General features: G+C 39.0%; 1 protein-coding gene across 4 annotated transcripts in view; it reads right to left on the reverse strand.

Annotated features, from left to right (window-relative positions):
• Positions 1-26684, reverse strand: part of LOC142354268 (uncharacterized) — a 301959-nt gene that overhangs the window by 158899 nt on the left and 116376 nt on the right. The window lies entirely within an intron of this gene.

The following is a 26684-nucleotide window of genomic DNA, read 5'->3' on the forward strand; positions in this document are numbered from 1 at the left end:
TTAACATTTTTATGTAAATTATATAGTGTTTCTAATCATCCAACTAGTCAAATTATTTCCGAAATCTTCAATCTCTGATTCATTTGCTTCTGGTGAGATGGCATACATTTCTCTTTCTGTTGGGTCTATATTTTTTTTGATAACCCACATGTTGAAGCTCAATCGTCAAAAACCATATGTTTATAGAGTACCAAGAGTCTCACTTACATAATTTTGAGCCAGTAATTTAAGAAAAGTCACACAGCTCGAAATTTCAAACCATCTTCGAGGTGGAGAAGTTTGGAGTTTCTAGCGGACCACTTATTAACACGTCATAAGACATTTGCTGCTTTGGCTGCGAAACAAAAGCAACTCTAAACCTTTCAGAGGAGCAATTTTAAGCCACGCAAATGAAAAGACTAAGACTCAACAAGCATTTTGGGAACTTGTTCTCACTCAATTAGTTTTTGGTTTTATATCGAGGAAAACAATTTAGAGCTCATGAAGAATATCTTTTATCAAGTTAATTAAGGGAGAGCAATATTTTATCACTCTACCATTAACAAGCTGGTTTTCAACTCAACAATACCTTGAATGAAATCCTGTTTGCCTCCTCAAAGAATTCTAACGCAGAAATGCGAGAACAAGAACAGAGGATGACTTTTTCAAACGACAAAACCATTTCAAAACGGTTATTTTAATAGAAAAAAGAGCAATCCAGGAATGAACGAGTAGAACTATTGAGAAATGATCTTCTGATTATTACCATGAAGTTGACGAACAGAAGCAGTTCGACAGAAAAAATTTTCAATGTTTGATATCTTACCGAAAAAGCGAAAGGTAGGGTCCTTTCCCATATGTATAAAAATCAACCGGGCAAGAGTGATTAATTTATTACGTCAATTACATCCATAACTCCTCAAAACAAATCTGAGTTAGCTTGTTGGAACATACCATTCAAAAGATATGCCATACCATATGTCCCTTTTTGTGAAATTTAATACCTGAATAGTTATAAAACCTACAAAGAAGAAGCATGGTTCTCGTTGCCATTCCGGCTTTGACATCAACAAATGGCCTAGTTTTTTGGGCAAATCGGCATCCACTGATCTACAAAAAATTACTTAAAAATAGCAATAAAAATAACAATTTCCTTTTTGAGGTCCTTTTTATATATAATAGTTCATGTCCACTGGTAGCTCCTTTGAACGAACCAAGTGTACAGTTGATAACAAATAGTGGATGTTCTCTGTCAATTTATTGGAAAAAACGTTGTAGAGAGCGTCAAATCAGACGTTAAGATATTAGGTGGCAATCAGAAACTACAAAAGGCAGGAACTGTTCGGGCCATTCAATCGTTGAGATTCGTTTAGTCATACAAATTTGGTAGCAATCCCGACTATTGTCGCAAAAATTACTTCAGTTTTCTCAACTGGCACCTTGTTTTAGAAAGATTTTCAAATTATAACCTCCTTCTGTCATCCCACATGTTGTTCATGTCGTGATCCATCAAGTACGTTTCTTAACAGAAGAACGATACTCTCAGGACGGTGCAATCCAAGGCAATTCTCTTGCAGTTTCGCTGTATGAGATCGCTATAACACCATAAAAGAAATTCTTGACAATCAATTTACTGTTTAATAGCTTTATGCGGACAACGCTAATGCTTTCTGCTCCCTTGATAGCTTAAGAAATTTGTTTTACTTTTTAAAAATTATGGTCTGGCAATAGGTTTTCATTTTGGCACGAGTCACTTTTTTGTCAAAGAATATCTTTTTGAAAAAGAATACGAAAATTTCAACTATGAAGGACTTGAAGTAGTTGACGGTTGTAGACTATCAGTTAGTTTAATAATTTCAGATAATAAAAAAAGAGTTTTGCAGAGAGACATTTCAGACAAAAAATTTTTTGTTAAAAAACTGGCCTTTCATGTCAGAATTTTGTGGTTGCTTTTCCTTGAAGCTTCTTAAAACTTTTTCCATGTGTTTCTACAATTTTGGCAATTGCAGCAGAGTTGCCAAGTGCAGCAATTCAGTTCATTGAACACTTCGTCGACATATTTCAACATTAACTTCGGATTTCAACTTTTAGGCCTTCTGCCTCTAAAAAATGATTGCATTATCAATTCTGCTTGCTATTCTGAAGTTTTCGAAGATAAACTCTCCTCTCATTTCCTCAGTTCTCGTTTTTCTCACACTGAAGGTTTCTGTCTTTTGTATTCGAGCTTCATTGATTTCTGCCAGGTCAAACTATTCGTTTTCCTCGCCCACCAATTGTGAAGGTAAGAGCTGGATGTTTATTTGTAGATACATGGTATGAGGAAATTCACAAATTTGAGTTGACTTTTATGTATGTCCTGCGGTCCTCAGAACCACTTGACAGCCTTCCACTTGAGTTTATCCAGGTTCTTCAGGTCTAATTTTGTGGGACTCGGACAATTCAATCCCTATAGTAGCACCGGTAGTACGAGAAATTTGTATAGTCCCATCTTTACAAAGGTCTTTACTTTGTGCGCCACATTGGGGCTGATGCTATGCAGGACTTTATTTGTCTTTTTGAGACGGTTGTTTATGTGCCCTGTTCAGCTTTGTTTGTTGCTCATCATATTTCTCAGATCTTTAAGTTTAGAAGTGGGCTGCAATTAATGGTCTGAACGTTTTAGAACGGATCCTTGTCCTCGCACTATCAGATTTGAGCACTTTTCTTTCGCCAATTGCGTTATGTTTAAATTGGCCCAACCGTCAATCATTTCGATATCCTCTTGGACCTCTACTCTGTTCTTGCCGGTATCATATATTTTTCTGCGACAAAAAGACCCACTAAATTGGATTACTTCTGGCATATCACTGATGAAGATGCAGAAGAAGAGAAGCGGACCAAAGTTTTTGAGAAATCTGAGTAGAGGAACTACTTTGTATACACACTTCTCAAATTATTGGCTTTCGATGTTTGGTAATAACACTGGGCTGTAACTTTCCACTGGCCTGTAATGACACTGGCCTGTAATGACACTGGCCTGTAATGACACTGTAAACGTTTGGGTCGATCAGGGAGTCAAAGAAGTCGTATAGCTCTTCGAACATTCTTTTGATGTTTGTATGGCAATTGGGTTTGAGTTCACTCCATTCATGGAGATCATCCAATTGTGCATGATCAGCTGTGTGAAAGTTTCTGAAGTTTTCTAGCAGTGGCTTTTCTCCGAGGTTCGGACATTCTCGTAGGAGCTTGATGACTATGTGGACTGAGCAGCTGTAGACTTTTTTAATGTCCTCTTCAGGGCTAGTAAAAACGATACATGACGAAATGGTATGAGGAAATTCACAAATTTGAGTTGACTTTTATATCTGTCCTGCGGTCCTCAGAACCACTTGACAGCCTTCCACTTGAGTTTCTCCAAGTTCGTCAGGTCTAATTTTGTGGGACTCGGAGAATTCAATCCCTATAGTAGCACCGGTAAGACGAGAAATTTGTATAGTCCCATCTTTACAAAGGTCTTTACTTTGTGCGCCACATTTGGGCTGATGCTATGCAGTATTTTATTTGTCTTTTTGAGACGGTTGTTTATGTGCCCTGTTCAGCTTTGTTTGTTGCTCATCATATTTTTCAGATCTTTAAGTTTAGAAACGGGCTGCAATTAATGGTCTGAACGTTTTAGAACTGATCCTTGTCCTCGCACTATCAGATTTGAGCACTTTTCTTTCGCCAATTACGCTATGTTTAAATTGGCCCAACCGTCAATCAATTCGATATCCTCTTGGACCTCGAATTTGTTCTTGCCGGTATCATAAGTTTTTCTGCGACAAAAAGACCCACTAAATTGGATTACTTCTGGCATATCACTGATGAAGATGCAGAAGAAGAGAAGCGGACCAAAGTTTTTGAGAAATCTGAGTAGAGGAACTACTTTGTATACACACTTCTCAAATTATTGGCTTTCGATGTTTGGTAATAACACTGGGCTGTAACTTTCCACTGGCCTGTAATGACACTGGCCTGTAATGACACTGTAAACGTTTGGGTCGATCAGGGAGTCAAAGAAGTCGTATAGCTCTTCGAACATTCTTTTGATGTTTGTATGGCAATTGGGTTTGAGTTCAATCCATTCATGGAGATCATCCAATTGTGCATGATCAGCTGTGTGAAAGTTTCTGAAGTTTTCTAGCAGTGGCTTTTCTCCGAGGTTCGGACATTCTCGTAGGAGCTTGATGACTATGTGGACTGAGCAGCTGTAGACTTTTTTAATGTCCTCTTCAGGGCTAGTAAAAACGATACATGACGAAATGGTATGAGGAAATTCACACATTTGAGTTGACTTTTATATCTGTCCTGCGGTCCTCAGAACCACTTGACAGCCTTCCACTTGAGTTTCTCCAGGTTCGTCAGGTCTAATTTTGTGGGACTCGGAGAATTCAATCCCTATAGTAGCACCGGTAAGACGAGAAATTTGTATAGTCCCATCTTTACAAAGGTCTTTACTTTGTGCGCCACATTTGGGCTGATGCTATGCAGGATTTTATTTGTCTTTTTGAGACGGTTGTTTATGTGCCCTGTTCAGCTTTGTTTGTTGCTCATCATATTTTTCAGATCTTTAAGTTTAGAAACGGGCTGCAATTAATGGTCTGAACGTTTTAGAACTGATCCTTGTCCTCGCACCATCAGATTTGAGCACTTTTCTTTCGCCAATTACGCTATGTTTAAATTGGCCCAACCGTCAATCAATTCGATATCCTCTTGGACCTCGAATTTGTTCTTGCCGGTATCATAAGTTTTTCTGCGACAAAAAGACCCACTAAATTGGATTACTTCTGGCATATCACTGATGAAGATGCAGAAGAAGAGAAGCGGACCAAAGTTTTTGAGAAATCTGAGTAGAGGAACTACTTTGTATACACACTTCTCAAATTATTGGCTTTCGATGTTTGGTAATAACACTGGGCTGTAATTTTCCACTGAACTGTAATGACACTGGCCTGTAATGACACTGTAAACGTTTGAGTCGATCAGGTAGTCAAAGAAGTCGTCTAGCTCTTCGAACATTCTGTTGATGTTTGTGTGGCAATTGGGGTTGAGTTCAATCCGTTCATGGAGATCATCCAATTGTGCATGATCAGCTGTGTGAAAGTTTCTGAAGTTTTCTAGCAGTGGCTTTTCTCCGAGGTTCGGACATTCTCGTAGGAGCTTGATGACTATGTGGACTGAGCAGCTGTAGACTTTTTTAATGTCCTCTTCAGGGCTAGTAAAAACGATACATGACGAAATGGTATGAGGAAATTCACAAATTTGAGTTGACTTTTATATCTGTCCTGCGGTCCTCAGAACCACTTGACAGCCTTCCACTTGAGTTTCTCCAGGTTCGTCAGGTCTAATTTTGTGGGACTCGGAGAATTCAATCCCTATAGTAGCACCGGTAAGACGAGAAATTTGTATAGTCCCATCTTTACAAAGGTCTTTACTTTGTGCGCCACATTTGGGCTGATGCTATGCAGGATTTTATTTGTCTTTTTGAGACGGTTGTTTATGTGCCCTGTTCAGCTTTGTTTGTTGCTCATCATATTTTTCAGATCTTTAAGTTTAGAAACGGGCTGCAATTCATGGTCTGAACGTTTTAGAACTGATCCTTGTCCTCGCACTATCAGATTTGAGCACTTTTCTTTCGCCAATTACGCTATGTTTAAATTGGCCCAACCGTCAATCAATTCGATATCCTCTTGGACCTCGAATTTGTTCTTGCCGGTATCATAAGTTTTTCTGCGACAAAAAGACCCACTAAATTGGATTACTTCTGGCATATCACTGATGAAGATGCAGAAGAAGAGAAGCGGACCAAAGTTTTTGAGAAATCTGAGTAGAGGAACTACTTTGTATACACACTTCTCAAATTAATTGCTTTCGATGTTTGGTAATAACACTGGGCTGTAATTTTTCACTGTCCTGTAACGACACTGGCCTATAATGACACTGTAAACGTTTGGGTCGATCAGGGAGTCAAAGAAGTCGTATAGCTCTTCGAACATTCTGTTGATGTTTGTGTGGCAATTGGGTTTGAGTTCAATCCATTCATGGAGATCATCCAATTGTGCATGATCAGCTGTGTGAAAGTTTCTGAAGTTTTCTAGTGGTGGCTTTTCTTCGAGATTCGGACATTCTCGTAGGAGCTTGATGACTATGTGGACTGAGCAGCTGTAGACTTTTTTAATGTCCTCTTCAGGGCTAGTAAAAACGATACATGAGGAAATGGTATGAGGAAATTCACAAATTTGAGTTGACATTTATATCTGTCCTGCGGTCCTCAGAACCACTTGACAGCCTTCCATTTGAGTTTCTCCAGGTTCGTCAGGTCTAATTTTGTGGGACTCGGACAATTCCATCCCTATAGTAGCACCGGTAGTACGAGAATATTGTATAGTCCCATCTTTACAAAGGTCTTTACTTTGTGCGCCACATTGGGGCTGATGCCATTCAGGACTTTATTTGTCTTTTTGAGACGGTTGTTTATGTGCTCTGTTCAGCTTTGTTTGTTGCTCATCATATTTCTCAGATCTTTAAGTTTAGAAGCGGGCCGCAATTAATGGTCTGAACGTTTTAGAACGGATCCTTGTCCTCGCACTATCAGATTTGAGCTTTTGCTTTTCGCCAATTACGCCATGTTAAAATAGGCCAACCTTCAATCAATTTTATATCCTCATGGACCTCGACTCTGGTCTCGCCGGTATTATAATTTGTCTGCGAAAAAAAAGATCTACTAAATTGGATTATTTCTGGAATATCATTGATGAAGATGCAGAAAAAAAGAGGCAGACCAAAGTTTTTGAGAAATCTGAGTAGAGGAAGTACTTTGTATACACACTGCTTAAAGTATTTGCTTTCGATGTTTGGTAATGACACTGGACTGTAATTTTCTACCAGCTTTTTTTGAAATTTTTGAATATGGGTGTGATTGCCGAATGTTTTGAGACATTTGATTTTTCTCGTGATTTTGTGCAGAGTTAGGCTCATTCTGTTGGCGTTCTCCTGAAAGGTCTCCTAAAAGAGGATGGGAGGGTAGCCATTAGGGCCTCGTGACTTTGTGATGTCAAGTTCTCCGAAGATGTGGTAGGTGTTTTTCCTTGAGTCATTAAAGTTCGTCAAAGTTTGGCTCTTCGGCTCTGTCTAGTCTAATTTACAGTTTTTTGGTTGAGTACACAGTCTGGAAAACCTCGTTTACAATGTTGAATCTTGCCACTGTGGTTGATGCTGATTGTTCGTTATTGGTTAGGAAATTGGAGAGGCTGGGCGATTTGTTTAGACTTTTCAATTGTTTATTAATCTCTCATGTGGACATCACTTTGTCCTGATTGTGTGTATTTTCGAGCTCAGCAGAAATCCTTACGATGTTCTTTAGTCTTTCGGTAGCGTCTGCGTTTCACCTGAAGAAGCAATTTTTTATTGGGAGTAATGCACGGTGGTAGTGGTTGTTGATGTCTGGACCGTTGGGGGATGTTTGGGTCAATCAGGGAGTCGAAGAAGTCGCATAGCTCTTCGAACATTCTGTTGATGTTTGTGTGGCCATTGGGGTTGAGTTCAGTCCAATCATGGAGATCATCCAATTGTGCATGATCAGCTGTGTGAAAGTTTCTGACGTTTTCTAGCAGTGGCTTTTCATCGAGGTTCGGACATTCTCGTAGGAGCTTGATGACTATGTGGACTGAGCAGCTGTAGCCTTTTTTATTGTCCTCTTCAGGGCTAGTAAAAACGATACATGAAGAAGTGGTATGAGGAAATTCACAAATTTGAGTTGACTTTTATATCTGTCCTGCGGTCCTCAGAACCACTTGACAGCCTTCCACTTGAGTTTCTCCAGGTTCGTCAGGTCTAATTTTGTGGGACTCGGACAATTCAATCCCTATAGTAGCACCGGTAGTACGAGAAATTTGTATAGTCCCATCTTTACAAAGGTCTTTACTTTGTGCGCCACATTGGGGCTGATGCTATGCAGGACTTTATTTGTCTTTTTGAGACGGTTGTTTATGTGCCCTGTTCAGCTTTGTTTGTTGCTCATCATATTTCTCAGATCTTTAAGTTTAGAAGCGGGCTGCAATTAATGGTCTGAACGTTTTAGAACGGATCCTTGTCCTCGCACTATCAGATTTGAGCACTTTTCTTTCGCCAATTACGCTATGTTTAAATTGGCCCAACCGTCAATCATTTCGATATCCTCTTGGACCTCTACTCTGTTCTTGCCGGTATCATAAGTTTTTCTGCGACAAAAAGACCCACTAAATTGGATTACTTCTGGCATATCACTGATGAAGATGCAGAAGAAGAGAAGCGGACCAAAGTTTTTGAGAAATCTGAGTAGAGGAACTACTTTGTATACACACTTCTCAAATTCTTTGCTTTCGATGTTTGGTAATAACACTGGGCTGTAATTTTCCACTGAACTGTAATGACACTGGCCTGTAATGACACTGTAAACGTTTGAGTCGATCAGGTAGTCAAAGAAGTCGTCTAGCTCTTTGAACATTCTGTTGATGTTTGTGTGGCAATTGGGGTTGAGTTCAATCCGTTCATGGAGATCATCCAATTGTGCATGATCAGCTCTGTGAAAGTTTCTGATGTTTTCTAGCAGTGGCTTTTCTTCGAGGTTCGGACATTCTCGTAGGAGCTTGATGACTATGTGGACTGAGCAGCTGTAGACTTTTTTAATGTCCTCTTCAGGGCTAGTAAAAACGATACATGAGGAATTGGTATGAGGAAATTCACAAGTTTGATTTGACTTTTATATCTGTCCTGCGGTCCTCAGAACCACTTGACAGCCTTCCACTTGAGTTCCTCCAGGTTCGTCAGGTCTAATTTTGTGGGACTCGGAGAATTCAATCCCTATAGTAGCACCGGTAGTACGAGAAATTTGTATAGTCCCTTTTTTACAAAGGTCTTTACTTTGTGCGCCACATTTGGGCTGATGCTATGCAGGACTTTATTTGTCTTTTTGAGACGGTTGTTTATGTACCCTGTTCAGCTTCGTTTGTTGCTCATCATATTTCTCAGATCTTTAAGTTTAGAAGCGGGCCGCAATTAATGGTCTGAACGTTTTAGAACGGATCCTTGTCCTCGCACTATCAGATTTGAGCTTTTGCTTTTCGCCAATTACGCCATGTTAAAATAGGCCAACCTTCAATCAATTTTATATCCTCATGGGCCTCGACTCTGGTCTCGCCGGTATTATAATTTGTCTGCGACAAAAAGACCCACTAAATTGGATTACTTCTGGCATATCACTGATGAAGATGCAGAAGAAGAGAAGCGGACCAAAGTTTTTGAGAAATCCGAGTAGAGGAACTACTTTGTATACACACTTCTCAAATTCTTTGCTTTCGATGTTTGGTAATAACACTGGGCTGTAATTTTCCACTGAACTGTAATGACACTGGCCTGTAATGACACTGTAAACGTTTGAGTCGATCAGGTAGTCAAAGAAGTCGTCTAGCTCTTTGAACATTCTGTTGATGTTTGTGTGGCAATTGGGGTTGAGTTCAATCCGTTCATGGAGATCATCCAATTGTGCATGATCAGCTCTGTGAAAGTTTCTGATGTTTTCTAGCAGTGGCTTTTCTTCGAGGTTCGGACATTCTCGTAGGAGCTTGATGACTATGTGGACTGAGCAGCTGTAGACTTTTTTAATGTCCTCTTCAGGGCTAGTAAAAACGATACATGAGGAATTGGTATGAGGAAATTCACAAGTTTGATTTGACTTTTATATCTGTCCTGCGGTCCTCAGAACCACTTGACAGCCTTCCACTTGAGTTCCTCCAGGTTCGTCAGGTCTAATTTTGTGGGACTCGGAGAATTCAATCCCTATAGTAGCACCGGTAGTACGAGAAATATGTATAGTCCCTTTTTTACAAAGGTCTTTACTTTGTGCGCCACATTTGGGCTGATGCTATGCAGGACTTTATTTGTCTTTTTGAGACGGTTGTTTATGTACCCTGTTCAGCTTCGTTTGTTGCTCATCATATTTCTCAGATCTTTAAGTTTAGAAGCGGGCCGCAATTAATGGTCTGAACGTTTTAGAACGGATCCTTGTCCTCGCACTATCAGATTTGAGCTTTTGCTTTTCGCCAATTACGCCATGTTAAAATAGGCCAACCTTCAATCAATTTTATATCCTCATGGGCCTCGACTCTGGTCTCGCCGGTATTATAATTTGTCTGCGACAAAAAGACCCACTAAATTGGATTACTTCTGGCATATCACTGATGAAGATGCAGAAGAAGAGAAGCGGACCAAAGTTTTTGAGAAATCCGAGTAGAGGAACTACTTTGTATACACACTTCTCAAATTCTTTGCTTTCGATGTTTGGTAATAACACTGGGCTGTAATTTTCCACTGACCTGTAATGACACTGGCCTGTAATGACACTGTAAACGTTTGAGTCGATCAGGTAGTCAAAGAAGTCGTATAGCTCTTTGAACATTCTGTTGATGTTTGTGTGGCAATTGGGGTTGAGTTCAATCCGTTCATGGAGATCATCCAATTGTGCATGATCAGCTGTGTGAAAGTTTCTGAAGTTTTCTAGCAGTGGCTTTTCTTCGAGGTTCGGACATTCTAATAGGAGCTTGATGACTAAGTGGACTGAGCAGCTGTAGTATTTTTTAATGTCCTCTTCAGGGCTAGTAAAAACGATACATGAGGTAATGGTTTGAGGAAATTCACAAATTTGATTTAACTTTTATATCTGTCCTGCGGTCCTCAGAACCACTTGACAGCCTTCCACTTGAGTTTCTCCAGGTTCGTCAGGTCTAATTTTGTGGGACTCGGAAAATTCAATCCCTATAGTAGCACCGGTAGTACGAGAAATTTGTATAGTCCCATCTTTACAAAGGTCTTTACTTTGTGCGGCACATTTGGGCTGATGCAATGCAGGACTTTATTTGTCTTTTTGAGACGGTTGTTTATGTGCCCTGTTCAGCTTTGTTTGTTGCTCATCATATTTCTCAGATCTTTAATATTAGAAGCGGGCCGCAATTAATGGTCTGAACGTCTTGGAACGGATCCTTGTCCTCGCACTATGAGATTTGAGCACTTTTCTTTCGCCAATTACGCTATGTTTAAATTGGCCCAACCGTCAATCAATTCGATATCCTCTTGGACCTCGACTCTGTTCTTGCCGGTATCATAAATTTTTTTGTGACAAAAAGACCCACTAAATTGGATTACTTCTGGCATATCACTGATGAAGATGCAGAAGAAGAGAAGCGGACCAAAGTTTTTGAGAAATCTGAGTAGAGGAACTACTTTGTATACACACTTCTCAAATTATTTGCTTTCGATGTTTGGTAATAACACTGGGCTGTAATTTTCCACTGGCCTGTAATGACACTGGCCTGTAATGACACTGTAAACGTTTGGGTTGATCAGGGAGTCAAAGAAGTCGTGTAGCTCTTCGAACATTCTGTTGATGTTTGTGTGGCAATTGGGTTTGAGTTCAATCCATTCATGGAGATCATCCAATTGTGCATGATCAGCTGTGTGAAAGTTTCTGAAGTTTTCTAGCAGTGGCTTTTCTTCGAGGTTCGGACATTCTCGTAGGAGCTTGATGTTTATGTGGACTGAGCAGCTGTAGTATTTTTTAATGTCCTCTTCAGGGCTAGTAAATACGATACATGAGGAAATGGTATGAGGAAATTCACAAATTTGATTTAACTTTTATATCTGTCCTGCGGTCCTCAGAACCACTTGACAGCCTTCCACTTGAGTTTCTCCAGATTCGTCAGGTCTAATTTTGTGGGACTCGGAGAATTCAATCCCTATAGTAGCACCGGTAGTACGAGAAATTTGTATAGTCCCATCTTTACAAAGGTCTTTACTTTGTGCGCCACATTGGGGCTGATGCTATGCAGGACTTTATTTGTCTTTTTGAGACGGTTGTTTAGTTGCCCTGTTCAGCTTTGCTTGTTGCTCATCATATTTCTCAGATCTTTAATATTAGAAGCGGGCCGCAATTAATGGTCTGAACGTCTTGGAACGGATCCTTGTCCTCGCACTATGAGATTTGAGCACTTTTCTTTCGCCAATTACGCTATGTTTAAATTGGCCCAACCGTCAATCAATTCGATATCCTCTTGGACCTCGACTCTGTTCTTGCCGGTATCATGAATTTTTTTGTGACAAAAAGACCCACTAAATTGGATTACTTCTGGCATATCACTGATGAAGATGCAGAAGAAGAGAAGCGGACCAAAGTTTTTGAGAAATCTGAGTAGAGGAACTAATTTGTATACACACTTCTCAAATTATTTGCTTTCGATGTTTGGTAATAACACTGGGCTGTAATTTTCCACTGGCCTGTAATGACACTGGCCTGTAATGACACTGTAAACGTTTGGGTTGATCAGGGAGTCAAAGAAGTCGTATAGCTCTTCGAACATTCTGTTGATGTTTGTGTGGCAATTGGGTTTGAGTTCAATCCATTCATGGAGATCATCCAATTGTGCATTATCAGCTGTGTGAAAGTTTCTGAAGTTTTCTACTAGTGGCTTTTCTTCGAGGTTCGGACATTCTCGTAGGAGCTTGATGTTTATGTGGACTGAGCAGCTGTAGTATTTTTTAATGTCCTCTTCAGGGCTAGTAAAAACGATACATGAGGAAATGGTATGAGGAAATTCACAAATTTGATTTAACTTTTATATCTGTCCTGCGGTCCTCAGAACCACTTGACAGTCTTCCACTTGAGTTTCTCCAGATTCGTCAGGTCTAATTTTGTGGGACTCTGAGCATTCAATCCCTATAGTAGCACCGGTAGTACGAGAAATTTGTATAGTCCCATCTTTACAAAGGTCTTTACTTTGTGCGCCACATTTGGGCTGATGCTATGCAGGACTTTATTTGTCTTTTTGAGACGGTTGTTTAGTTGCCCTGTTCAGCTTTGTTTGTTGCTCATCAAATTTCTCAGATCTTTAATATTAGAAGCGGGCCGCAATCAATGGTCTGAACGTCTTGGAACGGATCCCTGTCCTCGCACTATCAGATTTGAGCATTTTTTCACCAATTACGCCATTAATATCCGCCTTTTCAGGGCTGGTAAAACAGATACAGTTTTTAAAGACATCTACATCCAAGATGCTGCCCGCGCGAGTAGAGAAGTCTACAGCTTGTTGACCTATAGCCTTGTCAAACAACTAAAGGACAGTCTGTTCGTCGTCCTCTTTACTGGTAAAGCCATTCGAATTAGTTTCTGGAAAATTTATGTCGCCAAAACTGAGAATTGTCTTTTTCTTCGGCAATGCCGCTAACGGTTTCCCGAAGTCTTCCTTTCGGGAGTTGTAAAATGCAAAAAAGATTATCGCTTGTTGGTTGATTTCATCTTTACATGTCACCGAGCAATCAGTTTGATTGGTTTTCTTTAGATCAGAGTTGATGGTGTTTTGAAAAGCCGTTAGAATTACCATGGGAGTATTTATCGCCCTCTTTTGTCCGGTCAGCGCAGTAGAATAGATAGTTGTCCAGCAGCTATTCAGATGCTATGGTATTTTTGTTCCGCCAGTTAACTATTAAGCTAATTATGTTGTAATCAGTTAAATTAATAGCCTTTGTGAACTTCATTTTGCGTTCGAGCCTGACCAATCTTCGGGCATTTAAGTGAAGAACGTCTTGGAAACCTAATCAGTTTTGGTTGACCGCTTCCTGTTTTTTAAACTTCACATCATTGTTAAATAGCTACAAGTTGCAAATCTGCAGCTTTTCAAGTGGTAAAACGAGTACCAGTAGCTCTCTTCTTTTTTGAGACAGATGTCTGCTTTCTGAGCGTCATCTTTTGATAAAGCAGGCAGGACAAACGCGCATTTGCCGTTCAGTAAGGAGTTTTTTCAGCTGCATCAGCTAAGACCAGTCTCGCCTCATGTTCAATCGACAGATTTGGCATCAGTGTTCTGGGTTTGCCTCTCGTTTTGTTTATCTTGCAAAGTTTTCTCGATTATGTTACCTGGGATGGGACACAAACGCGTTATAATATTTCGTTCACCGCTTCCGAAGTGGGACAAAATCTTCGGTTCTCATTGTCTCGAGGTCCTCTTCGACCCCTTGTATGCGCATGCTTTTCCGGTTGTTGTGATCCAGTTCTGTCAATCACGCCCGAAGGGTTGATCTTTGCGTCGGATGAACGTCTGTTATCTCCGCGTAGCTTTTTTCTACTTTTTCGCACGTTTCTTTGACGGCACAATCTACTTTTGTGTCCACACAGTTCGTCAGACGGTATTCCATTGTTTTCAAGCATCCAGTTAAATTCTGTTTTTCTGCTACAAATTCTGCTTTCTGTTCATCTTCTCAATGATCCGGCATCGTATGAAGGAATTACTTTCGTTGTCGCTCACACAATTGTTGCAGAGAAGCATTGCAAGCTGTCCCATCTCTTTGATGCCGTTGACGGCAGCTTGTGATGGCCCTGTACAGCTTGGCTCTAGATCCATCTGAACCTTGAATCACAAGCAGGTGTATTTCATTGCACTTGCGATAATCACTTTTTTGCAAGCGGCAAAATTTTTGGTCACAATTTTCAGTGACTTGGGTTCAATGGGGAAAAAATGTGAAGATAGAAGTCAGTTGAAAGGGTAACCTCTATGATCAGCGGATAGACAAAAAATGCAGTCTCTTTTTGTATTAAATAACTCAGAATTAATATTATGAAACTTTGAACAAGAGTCTAGACAACAAAATCCGGTCTCTTGAGGTTACTTCCAGGCAACAAAGAAAATCTCTTTTTATTCAGAATCCGGTTTTCATCGTTTTCATCGTCTATTATCTTGCTCTTTGCTTTCCGTTGCTTCTTGTTTGCATTTCAGTTTCTCTGCAAAAGATGTCGGAGGCTGGAACCGTTGTTGACAACAATTTCAAGAGAATTCAATTCAATGTCCTGGTTCTGGTGGATTTCTTGACAAATGGCCAAGTATTAAGGTCTTTTCTCTTCAGATTTGAGATGAGATCTTCAACACTGCACGTGAACAACTGGGATTTGAGGCGTTTTCAGATCAGTAGGAATGCTGTCAGCTCCGTCGCACTAAACGATGCCTTGGGGCTGTACTTCGTTAAGAAGCACTGCAGTTGATCGGGGGTTGGTTTTTTCGGGCATTGAGTGATCGTGTTGTTAATCTTGTCGTACCACACTATAAACTTTTCGTTGTAGTAAAAATTTTGGACTGTCAATTTCAGGCGTTTTCGGGGTTCTTAGCTTCGGGATAGATGCAGATTCTTCCGTCGCTGCAGACATGTTCTGACTATTCCACCGCCAGCTCATCCAAATTGGGTTTCTGGTTGTTTAGGGCTCTTGACAGTGAGCTTGCTCTAACAGTAACGACCATAGCAAGGGACTACTACGGCTGCTCACAATATCTTGTGTTTTAACACACTTTAAATTGAAACTATTTTTCACCTCAACTTAATATTTTACCGTCACCCTGTCGTTTCTGAGTGCATTGACAATATTATCTCTCATGATACCTAATGCAGAAGACTTTTTTTAAAAAAAAATGAGAAACCAGTCAACAATGAGCTGCTACCATTTCCAGTAGAGAACCTCAACTACAATCCAAAATACCGGAATATCTTTTGGTTGCCAATAAGGAAGGGTGGCCTAAACATTCTTAAAGTTGAAGTCCGTTTTAATCAATACAATCGATAAGAGCAGTTTTCACTTCCTTCAAATTGTTTCCTGCCCGGAGCCAAACTAAATCAACAAAATACCTTATATTAAATGAAAATACAAAAACGAGATCTATATGAAATCGAAAACCACGACATATAAAAACGATTTGAAGGAGAAACTGATTTGTTCACTTGACCTAATAAGAAAAAGTGGATCATCAAGATGGTTGGACGCTTTGTTATTAAAAAGAAATCATTCAGTCTAAGTAAAAGCATGATTTGTGATGCCACTGCCTTCGGAGCTGTTGTTGGGACCCAGTAATGATGACGTCATTATGTTCATGTTAAAAAAATTTCAGTGGGCACCTAAATTCCGTTGTCCCAGAGGAAGATACCCCCACGAAAGACACTTTAAAATTCTCGACATCTGTGCACATCTGTTAAATGATATCTGCATGATCAGCATTTGCGCTTAACTCAACAACAACTGAAGATGATGGAAGTTAAAGCTAAAAAACATTGCAAGTAAAGGTCCAACAAAAATTATTGTGACGTCCAAGTTTAAAAACGCTGGAAAACTGTTGCTCAAAAAGCGAAAGCGAGGCCTACAAGCAGACTTAAACTAAGAAATGCCTCATTCAACACTGGGTGAGTATTGGTTGGTCTGGTTCCTTCCCGTCACTACGTGTTTTGTTCTGTTCAAATCTATTAAAAAATGAAACAAAAAATGAGCTGAGAAAAATGTAAAACAAAAGACAGTTAGTACTAAGACACAAACAAATAATAGCGAAAGCAGATAGGCCAAAATAACTGCCCAGCTTTGTCAACAATAGCTCCCATTGATGCATCAACAGCCTAAAAGTCCTTGAGTCTGTAATGCAGAGAATGGAACTCTTTAGGAGAGCACAAATGATGGGAGCCACCCAGACGCACATTCCAAATTTTTAAATAATGAACTACGATGTAATGTTATGTGATCTGTTGCTGGGCTGCATAACGTACGGGGGGCACATACGGAAAAGATCCGAATTTTGTTTTTTTTTAGTTTGGTTTCTGACAGAGAATGGGATAAGTGAGTTGAAAGTTCGCATTCTCTTAAACAGTGTTCGGGTTTAAGGTTGTTCGGGACGCCCTACATCATCGGCAACGAAAAGATATTCATGTCATCTTGATTAAAGGCGGGTTTCTTCTAAGGAGCTTCATCCTTTGAGTTTCAGGCTCTAGTTTTTGCCATTAGTTGTTTGTTTTCCAGTTTTTTCTATATTCTGTTTACAATTTTCAGCTGATGTTTAAGTGTAATATTTTCATTTTGTTGATAATACGAAATGGTTTACGATGTCGCAGTGCTGGGAGAGCCTGTGACCAGTCAATTTTCACTCAGTGTCGGGATGAGCCATTCTTTTTTTAATTTAATGGCCTTGTTGTTACGTTTCAGTGTTGTAAATATGGGAGTATATCTCCGTTTTTAAATAGGTTGAGAAAAATCTTGAACGATGATTCGCGATTCAAAGAAATCAAACAAGCTGTGGAAGAAAATGGAGGCTACCATATGTTGGATTGCACTGGTGATGGCGGTGACGGGAATGCGTGCCTTATCTGGTCGAGGATCTGGCTCCCAGAACGAATCCCCAGAAACTTTCTGGCACCGCCATTCCTTTTGGGTTCTGTGCTCACAGCAAGATCTCAGAGAGGAGCAATCAGGCGGCGCCTCGGTGCTAGATGGACAAGCAAGTTTCAAGGCAGATGAAATATAGCAAAACGGGAGGCAACACAATGTGAGGATTGTTGGGTGCGATGATGGAGCTAGCATCGAGGATCCATACGAAGAAGTGATCAAGGTGGTTACTGTGGGCTAAAAATCAAAAGAAGCGAAATCAATGTATGTCATCTGCTCCCCTACAGAAATGGCAGTAAACGACTTTTGATTGCTTGTTTTGCTCGAAGAGAGAAGAAAACAGAATTGATGCGAATAAAGAAAATCCTGAAATCTCAATCAGCAAAAATTATTTCAATGATGATATCATACCATTGCGTATGAGAATACTGTTTTCTTTGAGGAGAGATCCTGCCACCAAATCCGCCCAATTGGCGAATGGAAAGAGTATTGTATATGATGCGAATGATTCAAACAATGATCCCTATATTTTCGAAAGCGCTTTAAAAAACCATGCTAATTTCCATCGGTTTTTACAATAACAATAACAACCATAACAATCGGTTTTTAAATAAAAAATTTGTTTTATTCAAAATCTTATCACCAAAAACCTCAAATATACCTCCATTTGTCTCACAAAGACCTGGTTGCTGGAAAACTTGAACGCAACTTATTTCAAAATTGATAATTACATATTTCTCAACCAGTGTCACATTAGCAAACATCAGAGCACTGTTATATAAGTGTGTGATTCTATTAAAGCGGAAGTAATTGACTCAGAATTCTGAAACCTTTCCCTGCTGAAAAGAACGACCCTTTTGAAGCAATCGACTTTGCGTTTTTGTGGGCTGTGTTAATAAACAGCTATCTAACTCTAGGGCGAAGTTTGTTGTGGACCTTGGTATATTTCTAGAATAAAGTCTCTGAAAAAATTGATTGCCGGCATTTAGATGTTGATATGAATATCGACCTACTAAAGCAAGGCAGCCTACCTAAAATGTCCACAAATGTTCTGATAAATCACGGTGTGGTAGAACAAACCATTGCTGAAGCAATCCGGATCGGTGAAAAAATGTCTACTAAGATTGATCATATAAAATGTAACAGAAATCTTTTTCTCAGTATTGAAGTTAGTCCGATTACTACAACCTATCCTTAAGTTTTAGCGTTTTCCTCAATGAAGCTGATCATAGCAAAGTGTTGCTTGTTCTCGAATGACAGTTTTCTAGTATAGAATATTGTGATGTGCCGAATGGTGACATGAAATCTTCCTAATTTTTTCTTATGTGTTTCACCCAGAGTTATACAACAACAAACCCAATTTTTTCTCGAAAATAGTACCACGGTTTGATAAGGAAGTTCAGAAAACAATAGATAGAAGACATATTAAATTCACAAAATTGAACAAAATTATTTTGGAATTCAAATTGGCCAAGAAAGTGGTCAACAGGTTAGACGCCAATAAAAAATGTCGGTATTTTAACAATAAGGTACTAAAATATTGAAAATATGCAATGTCTTCTGAGACATTGAAGAATTATATAGAAACCGGGGGGAGAACAAAAAAATCTGACTCCGAGTCGAAAATGACGCTACTGTTGATGATCGTGAGACCGAGCAGATTTGTTCACTAAGTGTTTCACGACAATTGCTGGCATCAAACTGGAAAAACTTGATCAGATATGGAGGAAATTCAGTTTTCACCACCCGAAACGTCAATATTTCATTTTCCAGTGGGTGATGAAGAGGTAGAGATAAAAGTGATTTCAGTTATTTCTAATAAGTCAACTGAAACGAAGTTTTTGCTTCCGGTGGTTTTTCCAGACTTTATTGCTTTCTTAGTTTCCCGAGGGAGTTTTCCAGATGGTGTCAAAAAGGCACGCGTAACATTGCTTTTTAAAAAATGCTCAAGGTTTTAGGTTAGCAATTAACAACCAGTATCAATCTTGCCTGAAGTTAGCAAATTCTTCGAGCGAGCTATGAATACCAGATAATATAGTTTTATGAGCAAGCAAACCGATGAAAAACATTTCGGCTTTCGAACTTGATGTATTGAGGAATTGGCAATCGCATAGATATTTGAGAAACTACAATTCAACATGTCAACCAAATAGTTTTGTATTTTCATTGATTTAATAAAAGCATTCGATACCGTTAATCACGATTCGATGATGGAGAAACTGGAAAAAATGGCGTGACAGGAGTCATTTTGAGTTGGTTTTGCAGTTATTTCCTGTACCGTCAGAGTGCGTTTATCGATGGAGCGTTCTCATAGTTCAAAGTAATCAGTAGCGGTGTGCCACGAAGGTTCATACTCTGCCCTCTTCTTTTCATTATATATGAGAACGATTTTTTTCCTAGTTGCAAATAATTCGAAATGTATACGTTTTCGGATGATACAACCCTTATGTACTCTGCAGAAACTCTGCATGCCAGATGCATTGGTTCTGACATTGTTTGCCTGCAAAAGTAGATCAGTCGTACAGAACAGTCGGTTCTCTGATCATAAAAAAAACGTTTAGAATCTTTAAATAGATTAAACTGATTAATACTTTGTCTCAGCAATTGTGTTAATTTCAAACGTAACACACGGCGTCAATGCACTGTAAATAACACTGTTTTTCCATTATTTGAGAAAAGCAGTGCATTCGAAAATTTGTTATTACCATTTCGTTAAAATTTGTGCTTTATTACCTCAACTCAAGCTTTATTATCTGTCATGTGACATGCTAATAATTTGAAAACAGATCACTTAATCCGAAACATTGTTCAATCTTATTGGCCGAAATTGAACTCGGGTACAGTAACGTCATAAATTATTCGAAATTATCAGTCCTCAAGGCGCAAATGCCGGCGAATAAAGGCTATCAAGTAACGGTAGAATGTCAAAATGACTGCTGAATGTGGACTGATGTTCGCGTGTACACTCTTGAAATGAAAGCACAAACGGAATTGCTAGATTTCACTTGCGGTTTCTGTGCAGCCAAAGAAATAAAGAAGCTGAAGAAGCAAATAGAAAGCTACGAGAAGGCCTCGGAAAAACTAGAAGAAGTAACCCAGTCATTAGATAAGATAAAAGAAACAAACCAGTCCAGCTCTAATGCAGTCCCATCGAAGCTGAGCTTCATCCAAGTTGTCAGCGGCGTAAACCAAGAACAGTTTGAACAGAAGAAGCGCTCAAAGAACCTGCTTCTCCTCGGGACTAAGCCAGACAGCGAGAACACTGAAGCATCTGACATTCGTCTTGTTTCTGAAATTGCCGAGTCCCTGAAAGTAAACGTGAAATTTGAATGTCAAAGAATTGGCAAACAAAATACAGAAGGCAAACAGCTGCTTCGAATAAAGTGCGAGACAGAAAAAATGAAATGGGACCTGCTAAAGAAAGCGAAATGCTTAAAAGAAAATGAACGATTCAATTACGTATTTATACAACCCGATCTAACAAAAACCGAACAAGAAAATAGAAAGAAAATGGTGGCAGAATTAAAAGAGAAAAGACTGCTGAATCCTTCCACCAAGTACAAAATTAAAGGCAATCAAATCGTTGAAAACAGAGGATCGTGACTAACAATTTTTTTATGGAACGTGGAAAGTGCTAAAGGAACACTATCAACGTGTACAAGTGAAGCAATCGCATACGATATCTTGCTATTAACAGAAACTCTCAGTATAAATTCAGTCGAAATACCTGGTTTTACATGCTTCTGCACAAAGGCAATAAAAAGCGGGAAGGGGCGGCCGCAAAGCGGCTTAGCAATTGCACTGAGTAAACAATTAAGAATTACATGCAATGTTCTCCATCAGAACAATAAATTATTAGCATTGCAGATCAAAGAATTCAGCCTAATTATAATTGTAGCATATTTTCCGCCAAAAACAGATCTAGAGACAATATATCAAGCACTTACCGAAGCTTTTCAATGCTGTCAAGGCAAAGCACGTATGGTCCTGGGGCGGCGACTTCAATTGCAGACTTGACTCATCCGAAAGAGGCAACTCAATTTGCGAATTTTTAATTAATTGGAATCTTCATTGTGTTAACGATATTAAAGAGGTAACGTACGAGTTTCAGTACGGTAAAAGCGTTATCGATTTGTTTTTCGTAAGCAAGGAACTCCTAGAACATTTTAACGAGATAAAGATCAACAATTCATTGTTAACAAAGCACAAGCCAGTTTCTTGCTGCTTTGATCTAAAACACAGACAAGATATAGCTGAAAGCAGAAAGAAGCAAATGCGTAAATTTGATATTGAACAATTGAATGAACGAATGAAAAGCGTTCAAAATCCACACGATAGCAACGCATTGGACACATCGTATGACGAATTCGCCAAAGCTATTCAAGAATTGGCAACCGTTATGCATGAAAGAAAATCACCGAAATGGTTCAAAAGAGAACTGTAAATATTGCATAAGCAGCTGAAAGCTGGATACAGACAGTGACATAAAGCAGATTCTGATTACTTTAAAATGAAAAGAGCCTTTAAGAAACTTTGCAGAAAACACAAAATGATGCATGAAATAGATCGCGAAAGTTTCATAATCAGAAAAGCGGAATCGGAAAGGCGAGAATTTTGGAAAATTCTGAAATCAAAGCAAGTTTTAACAACAGTATCTGGAATTACAATTCCAGTTTGGGAATCATATTTCGAAGGTCTATTTAAAGCTGAGGGCGAAATATCGGATAAACTTCTAGACGAGCAAACCTTAGGAAACCACGATTATTGTTTTCCAAACTGGAAATATACCGGGTATTTGAATGATCCAATAACACTGGAAGAAATTACCGATGAAGCTTCAAAGTTAAAAGCTGGTAAAGCAGCGGGACCAGATGGAATAACCAACACTACTATTAAATTAGGTTTTCATCCAATGCAAAGATACGTATTCCATTTATTTAACCTCTGCTTTGCGGAGCATAATGTACCCCGAATTTGGAAGTTATCATATATTAAACCACTGTACAAAGGCAAAAGGAGCAAAGCAGAACCAAGTTCCTACAGAGGCATTAGCCTATTATGTTGCGTGTACAAGTTGTTCACGTGTATCATTTACCAGCGTTTGCGATCATGGGTCGAGAAAAATCAAATTTTACCACCAAGCCAATATGGTTTTAGACGCAAACTGTCAACAATCGACGCAGTTTCGCACTTAAAAAGAGCAATCAAGCATAACATCAGCTGCAGTGGCAAATACTATGCCTGCTTCATTGACTACGAAAAAGCTTTCGACTTCGTGAATAGAAACCTGCTGCTTACAAAACTGATCAAAATGGGGCTCCATGGGAACATTCTACACACAATACAATCAGTGCTAAAATGCAACTTTCAGCAGATCCTTGATGGAGAATTCCTGTCAAACGAGATTGAACAGAAAACAGGAGTAGCACAAGGAGACAAACTCTCACCACTCTTGTTTAGTTTATTCATAGCTGATTTATATTTAAATGCAAGGGTCTAGATGTTATATTTTACAATGATGACTTAGTACTTGGGCGCCATAGCCAAGGCCAACTACAAAAAAGTTTGAATAATCTGAACACGTATTGTAGCAGGAATTATTTGAAAATTAATGTGAACAAGACAAAATGCATGAAATTTAGAAGAGGTGGCCGCTTAGCTGTCGATGACAAATTCTATATATCGAAAAAAGAAGTTGAATTTGCTAACACCTTCTGTTATCTAGGTGTAATTTTTTCGAGCACGTTATCTCCCAGTCACCATCTAAGACATCTAATGAACAAAGCCTATCAATCAGTAGCTTCAATAAACCAGAAACTAAATCTGCAGAAAGTCAATTATTTGAAAATTAATGTGAACAAGACAAAATGCATGAAATTTAGAAGAGGTGGCCGCTTAGCTGTCGATGACAAATTCTATATATCGAAAAAAGAAGTTGAATTTGCTAACACCTTCTGTTATCTAGGTGTAATTTTTTCGAGCACGTTATCTCCCAGTCACCATCTAAGACATCTAATGAACAAAGCCTATCAATCAGTAGCTTCAATAAACCAGAAACTAAATCTGCAGAAAGTCAACTTCAACTCAGCACAACATCTCTTTAATTCAATTGTTTTTCCAGCCTCAACTTACGGATTAGAGACGTACACCGATGAACTTTTTGAAATAGATATAAAACAACATTACCGAAAATCAGAAGCCGTTTTTTGGAAAAGTTGGTGCGGAGTAAGCAAGTACACCTCAACCACAACGCTTTTAAACAAATTGATGTTTCATGATATACACGGACTGAAGGACTGCCCGCCAAAACACAGGAGAATAATTGCAAAGTTCTATGCCAATGGACTGCACAATAATTTTTGTTGTATGGAAGGTTGTTATCAATGGGAGCAAAACTTATGTGTGTGCAGATTTTGCGAAAGAACTATTTTATTAACAGACCATATTCTTTATTGTAGTCACTTTTTAAATTTGACACCTTTACAGAGGTTCTATAAACTCTTAGACAGTTAAATTTAATGCTCATTTCCGAATCTGTAAATAATTTGGACAATTTGTCAGTGTGATCTGATGTTTAATTCAATCTTCTTCTTCTTCTTCTTCTTCTTCTTCTTCTTCTTCTTCTTCTTCTTCTTCTTAAAGCTTGTGTTTGTTGTCGCAAGAATCAGGAAGTCCGTGAGTAGAAACGTTCTCGTTCTTTATTAACTTTCCTTTATCTAACCGACCATTCAATATGGTTTTTCAATTTATGGATGTACAACATCTTCTAAGTTACGTCGTATCTATATGGCGCAGAGAAAACTACTTAAGTTAATATTTTTCAAGAAACAGAGAAAGTGTATCCTTCGCTCAGAATATACTATCGACTCTCAAAATAACAATGATATCATTCTGAATTTTTTGAGGTTCCGAATTCCCAAAAACGAAGTTTTTTCAGACCAAGCGGTGCACAGCTTTCAGCTTAAGCTCTTAAGGAAATAAATAAGTTGTGCGGAACAAGGCAGTAGATTCTTCGATGAAAACCTTTGAGAAGATAGAGGCATTCTCAAGAAAGAGGTAAAAAAAAGAACTAATACCTTCAATTGTGTACAGCATTAGAAAGGAAATGAGATATCGTTCCGATTTGATTAGTAAAAGATTTAATGACAAGTTAGCGAAGCTCTCTGAGAGACAAGACAGGCCTTTGCGGAATGGATCGTATTATAATGTTGTTACACTGGACGGTGTTGAACTGCCGAAATTTGTCCTGGACGTTTTTTCGTTAGGTCCAAAGCATCCAGTCAGGGACAAATTTAATGAAGTGCACTTCCTTGCGGATGTAGACAGATTAGTTCGTGAGTTAAGGGAGAACAACACTGATGGTGAAGAGTTATGTGAAATAGAACCGTCTGCCAAATGGTACGCCAAGAATGTACGTGAGACACCAATGGATAGAGGGGTTAAAAAAGCTAATGATTTTTTGAAAGATCAAAAACTAATAGCTGTATCTTTTGATAAAGGTTGCGGTTTTTGTGTTATGAAACAGACAACATACTCGGATAAGCTAAATAAAATCCTGAGCTCCAGTCAGTGTGAGCCTCATAATGGAGAAAGTGATGATCTAACAATAAGAACGGAAAAACTGATAAACAACAGTTTGCATCAATTAATGAAACCGGGAAAGATAAGTGAAAAGATTTATCACAGGCTCAGGACAACTGGATCGCAACCTGCCAGGCTTTATAGACTTGCTAAGGTACATAAAATTGGGACGCCGCTTTGGCCTGTTCTGTCAATACCCGGTAGCAGTTACGCGAACCTCAATAAATTTGTGTCTCCCTTTTTCGGGAAGTTACCATGTGCAAATTTTGAGACTAACTCGAAAGGTGCCAGAGCAGCTCTAGAGGCTACCAAATTGGATGAAGATGAGCTAGTGGTATCTCTCGATGTAAAAAACTTATATACCAATGTACCGGTTGAGGAGGCAATTGAAATTGCGCTTAAGGAACTGTACTCCAGTGACGAGGTACCTGAGATTCCGAGGTCAGCTATGAAGAGCCTTTCGAGACTACTCGTAACGAATTTTCACTTTAAGTGTAATAAAACGTGGTACACTCAATGGGACGGTTTAGCAGTGGGTGCTTCGCTGGCGGTAAAGTTGGCAAATTTGTGGGTGAAATCCTTCGAAAAATTTTTGCAGAAACCGAAAAAGGGAAGGGAGATCAAAACACCTGACACAAAGGTCATATGCATTGAATGTAGCCGGCGCGTTACTTTCCGAATGAAAGGAGTCAAGTGATAATCATGCAAAAACTGGTTTCATGCAAAATGCCAAGGTATCACTGACACAGAATATCAGACTATGCAGGAATTTGTTTGGACCTGTTCCTATTGTGCAGAAAAAGGTAGAAAAGAGGACAAACTAGAGTTGAAAATATTCAAGAGGTATGTGGATGACATAGTGTGGAACCCTCTAGATTACCTTGAGTATGGAAATTCTCTTCACAATAACTTACAATTCACTCTTGAGACACCAAGCGGAAGTGGAGACCTGGCATTCCTAGATCTAAACATAAACCTAAACGAAGATAGAAAAATCAGCTGTCATTGGTATCAAAATTCAGCTGACACCGGCATAATCCTAAATTTCCGTAGCTGTGCACCGCTACAACATAAGAGAAATGTGATTCAAGGGACTGTGCATAGGATTTTCAATGCGACCAGTGACTGTCAATCCTTTGATGTAGCTCTTGAGAAAAATCAAGAGATCTGGACTGAAAATCAATACCCAACGGAGTGGTCCTCCAGTATTGTTAATGAGACGTTGGATAAAATAGTCACGAAGGAAAAGGTCACAGCAAAACCACCCCAAAATGAACACCATCGTAAAAAAAATGAAAGTCTTAACAATAGGGAGCCTAAACCTAGGTTTTTTGCCCAATAGAGAGGAAACATCACGCAAAATTTTGCAAGTAGACTGAAAAAATTGTGTGATATTCAAATCATTTTCACAACAAGAAAGCTAAGAACTTGCTTGCCCACCCTAAAATCACCTTTTGATAAGAATCTGAAATCCCATGTGGTATATAAAGTTACATGTAAAGGATGCAGTTCCATCTATATTGGCCAAAACAGCCGACATGTTACCACTATAATTTCAGAGCATCAATAGAGGGATTCCCCTGTTGGACAACACTTTGTTGAATGTTGTGGTACAACGCATAACTTAAAATGGGAGATTCTTGATGCATGTCGCAGGGTTGAAAAACTAATGACGATAGAAGCCATCTACATCAAAAAGCTGAAACCGCAATTAAATACGCGCGATGAATATCGGGGGAGGGAATTGACATTGAAGTACTAGTTCAAATACAAAAATTTGACTTTTGACATTCAAAAAACATTCTAGTACAAGTCAATTCGAAATTTTGTGAGCCCCAAAAAAAAATAACAAATATGAAGGAAAGTAGAAATCCCTTTTCAGGAATAGAAAGCA

The sequence above is a fragment of the Convolutriloba macropyga genome, chromosome 15, assembly GCF_964194025.1.
Source record: "Convolutriloba macropyga chromosome 15, txConMacr16.3, whole genome shotgun sequence".
Taxonomy (NCBI): Eukaryota; Metazoa; Xenacoelomorpha; order Acoela; family Convolutidae; genus Convolutriloba; species Convolutriloba macropyga.